This window comes from Macrotis lagotis, chromosome 3, assembly GCF_037893015.1.
Source record: "Macrotis lagotis isolate mMagLag1 chromosome 3, bilby.v1.9.chrom.fasta, whole genome shotgun sequence".
NCBI lineage: Eukaryota > Metazoa > Chordata > Mammalia > Peramelemorphia > Peramelidae > Macrotis > Macrotis lagotis.
In genome coordinates, this window is record NC_133660.1 from 246,880,571 (window position 1) to 246,896,171 (window position 15,601).

Consider the following 15,601-nt stretch of genomic DNA (forward strand, 5'->3'; position numbering starts at 1 on the left):
ATCTCAAGTCCAAGTCTCTCTCCTAATATGATACTTCTAGCTCTAGATTTATTATTCCATAATCCCTCCCTCACATCTAGATAATAACATATGTGATATAAGTGGATATCATATTATTTCAAGGATGGAATGATTGATTACTTATGAGACATCACAGTGAGCCATTATTGGTCAAGTATATTGGATAGTAGATGGTTTATTTCCAAATATAGATTGGACTAGATGAATTTCTAAAAGAGATTCTGTGATTCTTCTTTCTTAGTATGAATTATCCTTGGGAAAATGGAATATGAAGAGGCAGAGAGAAAGAGAGAGAGAGAGAGAGAGAAAGGGAGAGATGAAGGGTGGGTTCCATTTCAGTACAAAAGTCCCTTGATTTTCTAATTGGGGTTCAGAAAACAGAGAAGTTGGCCCAGATCTGTTCCCCCTCCAGGCCAGTCCCGGAAAATGTCCAGAAGAAAATATAAGACTCCATTTAGAGTCAAGAAAACTCTTAGATAAACTCATCACATTTCCAAACTTGACTCTACAACAACAATCTATGTCTTTTTGTTTCCTCTGGAGACAATAGCAATATTCTGACTAGGCTATGAGTAGAAAAGAGCATTACAAAAACCCAAGAAATTAGTAAATTCTGCTAAAATCCCAACATTATTTTTCCTTACAGATTAGCTTTCTACATTGAAGAAAGAAGACAAAAGAGAATTTTCTTCTGGACTCATAAAATAAGGGGAGGAGGAAATCTATCCCTTAGTTACTCCTACAAAGGGGAAAGAAATGAATTTTTCCATCCACTTAAGGGTAGTCCTCCCTAGGTATAGAAGGTCTAAGGACAGCCCTCTCCAAAAAGTGTGTAAGAATATTTTAAAAAGAAAATTGGCACCACCTGTAAGACTCTAGAGCTTCTAAGGTATAAGTACATTTAGACAGGAAAAAGAAAATAATTGATATTTGGGAATACCTGAAACATCTTTAATGCACTAAAAATCAAATTAGGGCACCCGAATGCATTACACTAACTTTCTATCTTTTTGGAGGATAGCAGAATTAATATATTAAATTATAAAAGTACAGCAAATGTTCTAGTACACCCAGTGGCAGGCAAAAAATGTACAAAAGCTAATGATTTAGAACTTTCTATCCCCTTTCCCCTGCAGAGAAATTGAAAGCACTTTCATTTTTTTAAGGTTTTCTAAATTGTCCTACCCTTTTCAGACTTACAGGTTTTAATCATTAAAAGTCAGTTTGACTCCCAAAGGCTAAATCTGTAAAATACAAAACACACATATATGTATGTATATACACATATACATTTACATACATCTGTGAGACAGGCTACAGCTGGTATGACATTCCTATTCATTTTTCTTTTTCACAGATAGTGCAAATCATTATAGTCTTTCTTTGCCACCTAGTGGGAAAGTTGATTTTATTATTCAGTCTTGAGCAGGCTTTATCTCCAACCCAGGAGACAATAGGAGTCCAAAAGGCAATGTCAGAACACAGCAGGATAGTGATCTTTGAGGTCAGAACAATCAGGAATATGATTTTTCTTGGCAGAGCTCTCTAATTGATAATAGGTAACAGTACTAATATTCTCCTCATTTCTTTCTCTATTCTGGCATTCCCTAGATAGTAAGTAGTACCTTACTTAATTTTTCCTTTCATTCATCTTATAAATTGCATTTCCTCAAATCAATACTTTATATTATATATGCAATATATATATATATTATATACACATATACATCTATATATGTATGTGTATATATAGTTATATATATATATATATATATATATATATATATATACATAGCCTTAATGAGAGATGATGTCCACTCCCTGAATAGATTAAGAATATATATATCCCCACTATGTCAGTAGGTTTTAACAATGACACGTTGAAAGGGAAGAAGGGGGAAAAGTATGATCTTAAATTTTCAGTTCTTAGAAATTATTTCAGTTCTTAGAAATTATTTTTAAAAAAAAATAATCTTCAGTTCTTAAGAATTGTATCTAACTTGACAAGAGATTCCACTTTTCACTCTTTTGCTGAAGATTTCACTGTACGGCTATATCACATTTGTTACTATGATTAATGCAAGAGGGTGAGGACAGAAACATGAGGTTGAAGGGAAAAGCTCATACTGAATGTGCACCCCAATTATAGAATAAAGGGTGTGAAAAATCCAAGAAATGGAGAAGTGGAAGGAGCTCAGTTACATGGCAAATGAAGAGCAGAGGGTGGATTAGAGTTTGCCTCAAAAGACCAGATGGGGTCCCAGAAAGGTATCCAGGATATAAGTGGCTAAGATTTTTTTCTTAAGAGCTCAAACAAAAAAGTAATACATATGTGAAGGGAGGTCAAAACTGACTGCAATAGGTTTTTAATGCTGGTTACTCCAGTCTGTGTAATATTCTGATAAGGATCCCTACTGTACATTTACACAGTCTAAGTTTCATAAAATCATAGAAGGTCTTAGAAATTGAATGTAGGTATCAGAGTCTCTAAGGAATAATTAAGAATCATAATAGTTGTTTAGTTGTTTCTGAATTCTTGGTGCTCTTTGGCTTATTTTGTCATTTCCTTCTCCAGTTCTTTTACAGATGAGGAAACAGAGGCCAATAAGATTAAGTGACTTGTCCAGAGTCACAAAGCTAGTAAATAATAATAACCAGATTTGAACCCAGAAAGATGGGTCGTCCTGACTCCAAACCTGGCATTCTATCCATTGTGCCAACTAGACACTCCATTGTGTTGCCCTGTGTTACCTAATTTCCCTAATTAATCCTAATAGCTAACATTTATATACAGTTTACTATACAGCAGACCCTAGGCTGAGCACTTTGCAATTATTCTCTCAAGTGAACTTCACACCAGCTCTGAAATGTAAGTACTATTATTATGTCCACTTTACATATGAGGAACCTGAGTCAAACAGGATGTGATTTGCCCAAGGTCACAAAGTTACTATCTATAATGTGATTTGAACTCGGGTTTTTCTTACTCCAGACCATGAGCTGTATACATTGTGCCACCTAATGCCCTGAAGCAAGTGGCTATTCACTCATTTCAGTCTTGACTAACTCGTTGTGACTCTATTCGGGGTTTTCTTGACAAAGATACTAGAAGGTATGTTGTCTCCAGTTTGTTTTACAGATGAGAATCTGAGACAGAGTTAAGTGACTTGCTCAGGGTGACACAGCTAGTAAGTATCTGAGGCCAGATTTGAACTCAAACATGAATCTTCCTAATTCTAGATCTAATGCTCTAACCACTGCACCACCTATTTCATTGGGCATAAATCTGAACAAGAATTCATCTTGTGTGATAACTTATGTATGTTTCCATGCAACCTTTTCTCGGTGGTCTCCACTGAGAATGGGAAAACTGATCTATTAGTTCATTCCATCCTTGGATGGCTGTGAGGAACTTTTCTCTATAGCAAAACTAAACAAACTTCTTTGAAGCTTCCCATTCACTGTTCCTTCTAAAGAAAAGCAGAACAAGTCTAAAATATTAAAAACTTAAGTCTCTTGGAAGGAAACATTTGGGAACATATTAGAAACATTTATTGAGTTTCCTGGAAGATATCCCCAAAGTCTTCTCTTCTCAGAGGCTAATTAATGAGCCACAAATATTTCAAACACTCTTCATTTACATGGTCAGCTAGGTGAAACAGTGAAGAGCACCTTTGTCATGGTGTCTGAAGGACATGGGTTTGAATCTTGCCTTAGCTACTTCTTGGCTGTCTCTCTCATGGCTCTCATCTCAAATTACAGGGATCAAACAAGATAACATATTGAACTGTTTTGCAAACCTTAAAGATCTATAGAAATAATATTATGATTTCTTATTCAATGGAAGAATCAACAGAATTTAAGAATTGGAAGCAACTCACCAGACAGCTAATCCATCCATACTCAAAAGGAATCCCCACTGTAACAAATGTGAAAAAGAGTTTTCCAGATTCTTTGCTTAAAGACCTCTAAGGAGGAGGAATAACACTTCATCCATTGCACTTTTAGCATGTCATGGCATCACATCCCTGATAACATGGTGTTCTTCAAAAAGGACAAACAACAGCTTTCCTTTTACTTCGTTCTGTTCACATTGGATTTCATATCCTTACCAGCATTTGTTCTAGCCAAAGTAATGTAAATTTTGATAGTTGAAACCCGATAACTTGCTGTTTGGAGGCTTCAAATCACACTAGCTCTCGTTAATTGGTCAACAGTAGCCTCCAGGTCAAACCCCACTTGGTCATCATTTGGGTCCTAATTGGTTTAGAGTGAACATAAATAGAAATTGTTTCTGTTTTGATCAGAAATCCTGAGGGTCTTTTCCTCCCAGATTAATTTTTTAACTAAGTTTAAAAGATCATTCTTTTTATTCACTCTTTTGGAGTGGGAAGGAGGGAAAGGAGCTAGGTAGAAAAAATATGGAGCTCAAAAATATTACAAAAAGATGAATGCTAAAAGCTATCTCTGCATGAAATTGGAAAAAAGAAAAGAAAAGAACATTTATTTTTTAAAAAGAGGGCATTCTTTGCCTCATTTCTTTCTTATCTAGCCTTAGTAACTGAATGGGCATTGTTGCCTCAGTCTAACAGATACCTCCTAAAGACTCTGGCTTAAAAAAGATAAGGACTCCTATGCATCATGAGGTTGGTGACTTTAAACAGTCGTCCCTTGCTTAAATCTAATTCACTTGCACGTCATGACATCATATCACTGATGTCATGGTCCTCTTTGAGAACAAAGTTCAAACAACAACAGGTAGATATAATTATCAGAAAGTTGGGGGGGGTACGATATTCATTTGAGTTTGACTGGTTTTTAGGGGTTTTTTATTTTTTGGATTTTTTGCTTTTTCTGACATCCTGTCAAAATTGATCTTTTTGTTCCTTCCATCATCTACTCCTGCTTTGGGTCCAAGTAGCACCATTCTGTATTCCCCTCTACAAAGCAGTCCTCTAAAAATGGGAGCACAGACCTTATATCTCTCTACCCACTCCCCGCCATCTTCTTGAGTGTAGGAATGTCTATTTGCTTCAACCAATCACCATATAGTATGGACTCAAGACTCTCCACGACTTAGAATCCACTTCTATACACAGTCCCACTTATCCAGATCATTCTTGAACTATGATGACAACACTGAATACAACACTTCAGATTTGGGCTGAAGAGAAGTGAACATAAGGAGACAATTCTTCTTTTAATATAACTTAAGAGCCAATTAACTGTTTTTGCTGCTACATCAAGTTGAAAAACAGCAAGATTGTTTTTGGCACACCTGCTATCTATATAACCATGACTTTCATACTATAATAATCAAAGAAATTCATTTTCACATATGTAAGACTTTACTTTTATTTTTATTGTTTCTTCGGATTAAATTTACTTAATACTCTAACCTCTCATGGTCTTTTGGATTGAGTTTTTGCTGTCCTATGTGTGCTAGGATAAGATTCTTTACCTGGTTTTTTTGTTTTGCTTTTCTTTGTTGTATAAATAATCTTTCAGTTTCTCAGTCCAATCCATGTGCCATTTCCACTTCTCCCAGATGCTCTTCTTACCATTATTAGTGTGTACCTCTTTCCTGATTGCCTGTAGGAAACATTCTGACATAGATTACTACAGTTAGATGTCTCTCCCAACCTCTTGGTTTAATGTCATCTAACATGAAGAATAAGCCAGTTCTTCCAAATCACTGAATTAGTATTAAGCAGTATGTGATTTCAAAGTCTTTCACTTAGTTGACTTACTCTAGAATTTCACTGACATCAATTTTCTTCTTAAAATGTAGCATTGAAGAATTGAAAATAATTTTTCCAGATGTGTTCCAACTAAAGCAGAATCCAATGGGAATATCTCATTCATTCTGTTGCCTGTGGCTCTATTTATTACATGATTGTACTGAGTCTCTTTGACTACTGCATTACATCATTGGTTCCCACACTAAGTTTATAGTCCATTATAACTCCAAAATATTTTAAATGCATTGTGCCTTCCCCCTCTTTTGTTGCAAAGCTGATAATTTGAAACAAAAAAGTGTGAGATTTTATATCTGTATTACATTTCTTCTTATTAGAGTCAGCTCAATGGTCTTCCCATCAAAATTGTTTCAGAGCCTGACTCCCATTTAATGTGTTAGTTATCCTTTCCAGCTCTGTGTCATTTTCAAAGTTGACAAGCATGTCATCTATTCTTACCTCCAACTCACTGATTTAAAAAATCCATTAAATAACAAAGGACCAAGCACAAATATTAGGTCAAAATATGTTCAACCTGAAAGGGACTTTTGAACAGAGAACACCAGATGTTTAATTTCTAATGGAGCTAAAGGTTTACTTTAAGGTAATTCAAATTCTACTCCCTTATTTTTAATGAGGAAAGTAAAGTACAATGCAGTGATATGTGCAACCTATAATCATAAAATCTATTCTATATAACTTGTTACCATGATCTTCTCTTCTTAGCTGGAGAGAGTTAGCCCAGTTTTCTCTGTCCTTGAATATCTCTGACCATCAAAGTAATTTTTCTTTTTTGTTACCAAGCAATTATGACTAATACTTTTTTTAAAATCTCAAAATATCTCTAGAGTATAGCTTACTTTAATTATTTATGATGAATTATTATTAATCAACAAGCATATCTTAAGCACCTACTAAGGGATTGGTATAAAAACAAAAGTAAAATAGTCCTAGCCTTACAGGAACTTCCATTCAAATGAAGGAAGAAACATGTACATGTGTTTATACAAAATAGAAAAAATAAATGAACAATGAATTTTTCAGTGGGAGGGCACAATCATCATTTGAGGACGCTAAGAAAAGACTCATCTGGAAGAAAGAAAGGAATCTAAGACATAAATGTGAGGTGGCAACCAAGGAGGATAGTCAGTGAAAAGATATAATTATGGAGATAGAATGTGGTGTATGGGAAATAGCAAGACCACCAGTCTGACTGGATCATAATAGTCATTTTAAACCTCAGTTTCTACATGAAACAGAAAAATTCAGATTCTCACTAGAAATCTTATATTCCTCAAATCATCTCCGTTGGAAAACCACCCCAATTGCTTCAGCTGATATTTTAACTTTCCTTGTGGAAAAAAATTTGCTATATCATTAAGAATAATTATGTGATATTAAATATATATAGGCATGTAGAATGTATGTATAAATTATGTAGAATAATATATGTATAGCCAATGTGGCATAGTTGAATTAAGAAAGACACAAGTTTAAATCCTATCTCTAACACTAGCTATTTGTCCTTGAGTACACAGCAACTTTCATATGACTCATGCAACTTCTTAGGTCTCCTCTACTAGATGAGTTTCAGTATGCATTTCTGGAAAGCATTCCCATGCCAGGAATTGCCCACATAAAGAAATCATAGAGCTTGGTTTTTTTGGGAAGGGGGTGAGGCAATGGGGTTAAGTGACTTGTCCAAAGCCACACAGCTAGGTAATTATTAAGCATCTGAGGTCAGATTTGAACTCAGGTACTCCTAACTCCAGGACTGGTGTTCTATCCACTGCGCCACCTAGCTGCCCTCAATCATAGAGCTTTTACATAGATATTAGAAAAAATGGAAAGGGGCCTCTGGACTTAACAGATATTTCAGCTTAATTTCCTCTTTGAATAAAATAAAGGAAGCTTTTAAAGAAGAAAATAGTCAAGAACATTTGGAAAATTACGATCTAGGATAAACAATATACCTTAAAGAGAGTGCCAAATGTTTAACCGATTATTATTAATTTAGTCCAAAAAAAAAGCAGTTTTTGGTTTGTTTGTTTCTGGAGAGAGATACTTGATAGTCTCAGATATGTTCTAGAAAAGATGAAGATAAGGTACAGACTTAGAAAGTGACATTAAAGAGAGAATTCGGATAGGTCAGTTTTAACAAATAGATATTAAAAGCCAACCATGTGGAGCAGCTAAGTAGTGCAGTGGATAGAGCACCGGCCCTGGAGTAAGGAATACCTGAGTTCAAATCTGGCCTCAGATGCTTAATAATTGCCTAGCTGTGTGATCTTAGGCAAGTCACTTAACCCCATTGCCATAAATAAATAAAAAACTTTTTAAAAAGAGTCAACCATGTTCAAGATCTTAGACTACAAATATCTTGGGATGCAAATATCCAACCCAATTCAAATCCAAACAAGTTTTGAAAAGCTCCTGCAATGCACATGGCAGTGTGCCAGATATTAGGGCCCCCAAGACAAAATGTGAAACAATTCCCATCTTCAAGAAGCCTCCATACTCTTGGGAAGAAACAACATATTAACAGAAAAGTATGCGTCTAATAATTTGAGAACAAAAGAATATTCATTAAAAACTCAAAATTTAATGCATATGCCCATCTATCAATAACAGCTAAGAACATTTTGAGTAAAAAAGGAGTCAGTGTAGAATGATACTTTCCAAGGAGACAGAGCAATGCTAACTGGGAGGAGTGAGAGGAGTTAGTACTTTAGGTAGGCCTTTAAGGAAGAGGAAAAATTCAGAAGATAGAAGTATGGAGGAAGCCTATTGTGGAGATGACAAATGGCCTAAGTGAATGCACAAAAGATGGAGCAAGGCAGATCAGAGTACAGGTGCTAGTAGTTCAGTTTGGCTATTGAACAGTATGTGATAAGAATGGACAGCTAAATTAAGAATTTTGGACTTTATCCTATAGAGCAGGGATTTTTAACCTAAAGTCCTTCAATTTATTTTTAAATGGCATTTCAATGTAATTGCTTTCATGTATCTTTCTATTTTTTGCCTCTATCGTGTATCTTTCTTAAGTATTAAGAAAACATTCTTCTGGAATGGGAGCTATAAATTTTACTAAACTGCCAAGAGTTCATATCACACAAAAAATTAGGAACCCCTGCTGTAGACAATGGGGTGTCATTGAGGATTTCTGAGAGGGGAATGATGTGAGCCAATATGGATGTTAAGATTAGTTCAACCATGGCCTAAAGGCTGGGATGATGATGTCACTCTCTGTCTCTAAATGGGTCTCTAGTCAAACCAGTTTCATTCACTCTGGCCATTAATGGCTCCAAAGGACACTCAAGCAAGGAAATAATTAAGCTCAGTGATCGAGACTGAAGTTGAGGGTCAACCAATATGAAGTTGTAGGAATGAGCATTGGGAAGGGAAGAATCAAAGTAAAAATGACTTGCCTTGATGCACCACAATGGACAGATTCAGTGGCCAGAAATAGAAGGTAATAAGCCTGGGGATAAAAACAAAATGAGATAGAGGAAGAATGTATTAATGACCATTGAGCAAGAGAAGCATGAAGGGGAAAGTGCTGGATACAAGTTTTTAAAAGTTTCAACACTACTAAGAAACTAAAAAGTAGCACTAAAAGAAAGATAACGGCAGGCATGAATAATTAAAATGGGAAGAGGGGGAGTAGCAAATTTGCAATTGTTACTTTCCATGCAATCCATTAATAGATGTCACCTAAACATATGAAGGTAGAAATGAATAAAAGAGAGGAGGACCTTTGTAGGGAGGAGCATAATGGAATGTCCAAATCAATCTCCCATCCTCCACTTTATCACCAAAGTGATTCAAATGTATGTGTTTCCAATATAATTTATTATGTATTCCAATATAATGTATTATGTATTCATTCTAAAGATAGATCTATGGGAATTACTGGACTTCCTCATGCCTAAATTTCTTATGGAAATAATGAGAAATAGAAACTTAAATAAAAACTGAAAAAAAAGTAATACTAATCCTTAAAGTCAACATGGTTGGCTTCTGCATCAAGATTAATGACTCAAATGTCCACTTTTTTCCCCATTTGCTTTCCTTTAAATGACATTAGAAGGGGGGGGCATACACAGTCTTGTACTGGATTACAGGAGAATTTGCATTCAAAGTTATACCAAAGAAAGGACTGCAGTTTCTCATTAATATCAGAAGTTCTCTACATTTGGAGCATCAAAGATTAATGACATTAATCTGATGCATCATATTTTAAAGTGCATTGAAAACCTTACTCTTGTAAAAGTTATCTTGCCTTTTTTTTCAAAGAAAAAGCATGTACAGGATTGAAGATGATAGATTCTTTTGGGCAAACTGAAAATAAATCATAATATCAGAGCTTTCAGGCCAGAACCTTCCCTCTTTTAAAGTAAAGAGTGAGTATCGAACTTTATATAAATGGACATGTTCTTATTCTGAGTATACTGGGTTGAAAGTAATTGCAAATTTGATTTAATTCTATGACTTCAACCAATAAGCTGTATTGCAAATAAAGATGAAAGGTTATGAGGGATCCAACATTCAAAGATATCAGAACCTCAAAGATTTCTAGAAATACATTTGTAGACAATAGCAAATTGCCTGAAACAACAAAAAAAATGCTCTGATTAACAACTGGAAATGGATACTGCTACCTGCTCCTGCTGCTCTTTATTCCCTTTGATGTGTTATGTTCCCTCATTAGAATATAAACTCCTTGAGGTCAGGAACTATATTTCTTTTTACTTGTATTTATATTCCTAAAATTTATCATCTATCCTGGCACATTGTGAGTACTTAGCACAAGTTTATTGATTTGACAACCATTCTAAGATTTGAGACTCGATGTCATGAGACCCTAAGAAACTACTTAGGGCTCACAGTTAGTATAACACAAGATAGAGCATCTATTATTATAAAGAAATAGAGAATGTGGAATATGATATTCCTCCTAAATCTATTCTTTTCTTGTGTAAACTGAACAATACCTTCAATCAATTCATTTGTTTCAGTCCCCTCAGTGACTGGTTAAAGTCTTAGACTTGCAGTTTGAAAAGGCTTGAGTTCAAATCATATCTTATCAGATCCATTATACCTGATGTTATGCTACATTAATTTTATGATTAAGTCTGCTTCTACCCAGCTTGAGTTGAATTCAGGAATCTGGTTGAATTCATTTAAAGTTAGTTTATAAGAAAGGTTGGTATCCCTTTGGATAGTTCTTGGCTATCTGTTTCTTTAGTCCTACAAATTAACCATCCACAAAGATATGCATTCATCCTTTCCTATCTTAGTTAAGGGAGTTTTTTTTTTCTTCTAAGGAGAGAATGTTTCTGTTAGTTGTGATTCTCTAGCAAAGGAAAGACACAGATGGGTCCCATAAAACAATATTTCTTAATTGTTAGAGAGGAATAAGATTAATCTTGCCTGAATGACAATCCTTCTTAACATAGTCAATCATAATGTTCCTCCTTCACCTTACAATGTCATTTTTTCTCCATGTCTACCAAGACCCCTTCCTTGTTGTTTGTTTATAAAGAGGGTTCCCCACTTTGGGGGCTGGGGGACAGTTTTCAGACTTTGCTGAAATTGCCATGGTATCCACTTTATTAACTTTCATAGCTATCAATCACTGGTAATAAAGTCATCTGGCTTGGCTTGGAGTCTTTACCTTAATCAATACTGATTAAATTTACTCATACAATATGACTTTTTTCTAGTTATATACCATGAGCAAGTCTCTTAACCTCTCTGAGTCTCAAGTTGAACTAAATGTACTCCATGGTCTTTTTTGATTCTAAATCTAAGAGTCTATTATACTCTTCAGAACATGCTACAATTTGTCAGTGCACTTCTTAAAATATAGCACTATTCACAAAGGGAGTCTTTGGAAGATAATGAAATAGGTTTTGGAAGTGTTGAGACTGAGATCATGGCAAAATAATCACATAAAGATGCCCCATGTGTCACTGGAAATATAAGACCGTATTATGAACGAAAAGTCATCTAGCAGAAGATGGAGGCATACCCCGTATGTTTAAGAGAGTCAAACTAGGGTTGATCAAGTTAGGTAACATAAGTTTAGCTAAAACTCAATTTGATCCAGAATATAAGCAAAAACTTTCTAACAAATCAAGTATCTATAATTGTATTGAATTGCCTTATAAAATAATAATGATAATATCTCATTTTCTATGGCATATTGTTTCACAAAGCCCTTTCATACCACAATCTTTTGAAGTAGATGACACACATATCATATATTTGCAGAAAGAAGATGAAGAAACTGAGACTTAGAGTAGTGACTTACCCAAGACCATAAGGCTAGTAAATGTTGAGGCAAGGGATCATTTCCAGGTATGAAATCTTTCCATTATACCAAGCTGAATCCCATTTGGATAGTGCTTTAAGTTTACATGAATGAGGGGAGGCTAGGTGGGGCAGTGGATAAAGCACCGGCCCTTGGGTCAGGAATACCGGGGTTCAAATCCAGTCTCAGGCATTTAATAATTACCTAGCTGAGTGGCCTTGGGCAAGCCACTTAACCCCCATTCGCCTTGCAAAAAGCCAAAAAATAAAAAATAAAAAAATAAAAAGTTTACATGAATGGCAATATTATATAGTGACTAGAAAACTGTCAAGAAGACCAGAGTTCAAGTTTCAACTTTGAAGCATGATGGGTACCAAACCCTAGGAAAATCACTTAACCTCTCAGCATTCTAGAGAATAGAATAACAGAAAATTATTATAATATTATGGAATATTCTATAAGAATAGAAGTAGTAGAGTAGGTATAAGATGAACTGGTAGTAGCAGGATACCACCAAGAGAACCCTATACTAAAGAAATCATAGGCTCAGTTTCTAACCCAGTCCTCTAATATTGCAAAACAGTTTTCATATGTTATCTTATTAGGATAATGAGGCTCTCCAACTCAGAGGAGTCATCAGAGACCATCTAGTCTAACCCAATCTATAGTATCTCCTTAGCATTACCTAAAAGTGATCACACAAATTTTGCTTGGAGACCATCAAGGGAACACACTACGTCTCCAAGTTGCCTGTTCCACTTCGAGATAGCTATGATTGTTAGGAAGTTTTAGGACTGACATCAAAGCTTAATGTTTTTTGCAACTTCCCCAATTTCTCCAGGTTTTTTCTACTGAAGCAAAGTAAATAAGCCTGATCTCATCTCTCTTCCACATGACTGTCTTTCAAGTCTTAAGGATAACAATCATGTCCTCTCTAAATCTTTTCTTCTCTGGAATAAAAATCCCCATTTCCAATCACCTGGATCTCATATGAAATGAACTTTAAGCCCTTCCCTGTCCTCCCTGGAACAAAATAAATTTATTAAAGTCCTTTCTAAATTTTTCACATAGTATTGAATACTGTATGATAAAGGATATGGGTTGTACTTGGGATTTTATTTTATTGAAAACTCCCTCCATCAATGAAAGTAAATACCCTCTCAGAAATTGTCTATAGAGCACTAAGAGATGAAGGAACTTTTCCATTCTCTTACAATATGTTTCAGAACTCCCATGTCATTCTGATTTTGAGGCCTGTATTCAAATATTTCAAATTAGTGATATGATGGATCTCCAGGGTTGATTCAGGTGATTTGGGGAGCTAGACACATTTTCCTTTCCTCTCTTACTGATTCATATGTGACCCTACCAAAGCTGCATATTTTCTCAAAGAAAACCAACCTTTTCAAATAGATGAATAGCTTTCTTTGGTCAAGGCTCATGTGCTAAAACACGTTGCTGGGATTCTTTTGGGATAATATGATACTCAGGCTGTATTTCTTTTCTTAGTAAAATTTTAGGGAAAGATTATTGAAGTTACCTGTCACTAACATGTTTCAAAAGGGGTCATCTAACAATGATAATCAAATAAAGAAGGGTATGAAATTTGCCCATGATTATAGCAAGCATATATTTACTTTCACCCCTGCTGTATCAATGAAGGGTTCTAGGCTAAGATCTTTACCTAGTACAATAGGACAAACACAGGGATATGAACCTTCCTAAAAATATAAGTTGTCAGAATTTAAATATGGATATAGGATGATTCCCATAATTGTCACCCCTCTCCCCCAAATAATTAAAAATTCCATGCCCCTTAAGTTACTAAGGGAAGAATGAAATTGAGACTGAGCTGAGATGGCAGAGGTGGAGGGGCGGGTTGTGGGGGAAGTACAGCTCAGTTGTGCTAGCAACTACGGCAACAAAGGTCTAAGAAGAAAGCCAGTCAAAGTAAAAACCACTCAAATTAAGAGGAAACTATATAGGGTCATCTTTTCAATTCACTGTCAAAACTTCAATCTACAAGCAAGTAACTAAAGCAGACATTTTAGATCAAGAACTCAATTCCCAGGGCCTTGAACTAAGGGATTTGCAACAAGAGGGAAGCCCAGAGATGATTAATGATTCATCCCTGGACCATGCTCAGCAGCTTCAGTTCTTCCAGAAAGGTTGGAAGTGCAGATTCATGCCTAGATCCTGGAGCTTGAGGAGGCCTAGAGCATATCCAACATCATAGGACAGTAGAGAAGTCTTGCAGAAATCTCAAAGCACAAATTCATTATCCAGACCTCTGAGACATTCTGGCATTATCTGATGCCAAGAATATTGTGCTTTAGGCCCAAGTCATTAACATTGGGCCATTCAGTGAGTTTCCATATCAAAATTTGAACTCAGTCTCTCATCCAGAAAAACGGAGGTAATGAATGTATCCAAGATGAACCAGGGATGGTTTCAGAAGAGCCTGGGATGACCTATGAACTAAAAGTAAATTACATAGAATCAAGAGAATAATTTCTACAATGAAAACATTATTGTAAAGAGAAACAATTTTGAAAGACTTCAGAACTCTGATCACCATAATGAAAAAAAATATTATTCCAGAAAACTAATGATGAAATATGTCACCCACCTCCTGAGAGACAAAACAGATATGGACATAAATGTGTATATATGGAATATTTATACATACATATTCTTTAGACATGGTCAATATAAAAATGTGTTTTACTTGATTATACATATATGTTACAGAGGTTTTCTTTTTCATTTTCATATGGGGGAGGGGTAAAAGGAAAATTTTTACTATTAAAAGTTTAAATAAAATTAAATAAATACAGGAAGGGAACAAATTTAAAATGTGAGCTTGGGGTTTGAGATAAGGAAAGAGAATTAACAGTTTAGCACAAAAATACAAAAAACAAAAAGTCTTAATGGGAAGCTAGGTGGCTCAGTGAATAGAGTATGGGTCCTGGAGTCAGGAGGACCTGAATTTAAATTTGACCTCATACACTTAATAATTGTCTAGCTGTGTCACCTTGGGAAAGTCACTTAACTCCATTTGCTTAAATAAATTTAAAAAAAAATTTAAAGTCTTAACTAAGTAAACAATCTCTCTGAAAATCAAAATGGTCCAAATAAAAATTAATAACTCTTTGAGATAACAGAATGTATTAAAACAAATTCACAAGTTTGAAAAATGAAATAAAATACAAATTATCTCATCAAAAACACTGACATGGAAAACAGTTGAAGGAGTAATTTATAAATCATTATATTATGTGAAAACTATGAATTTTTTTTAGACTTAATATCAAATGTCAAGAAATCATGAAAGAAAGCTGTCTGGATCTCTTAGAATCAGAGGGCAAACTAAAAATAGAAAGAATTCACCAGTCATCTTCTGAAAGAAAAAATGTAAAAATGAAAATCCAAAGGATGATGATAACCAAACTCCTGAACCTCCAAGTGAAGGAAAAAGTGGTGCAAAATAATCAGAACAAAAGAGTTGAACTTCTAAGTAACCAGT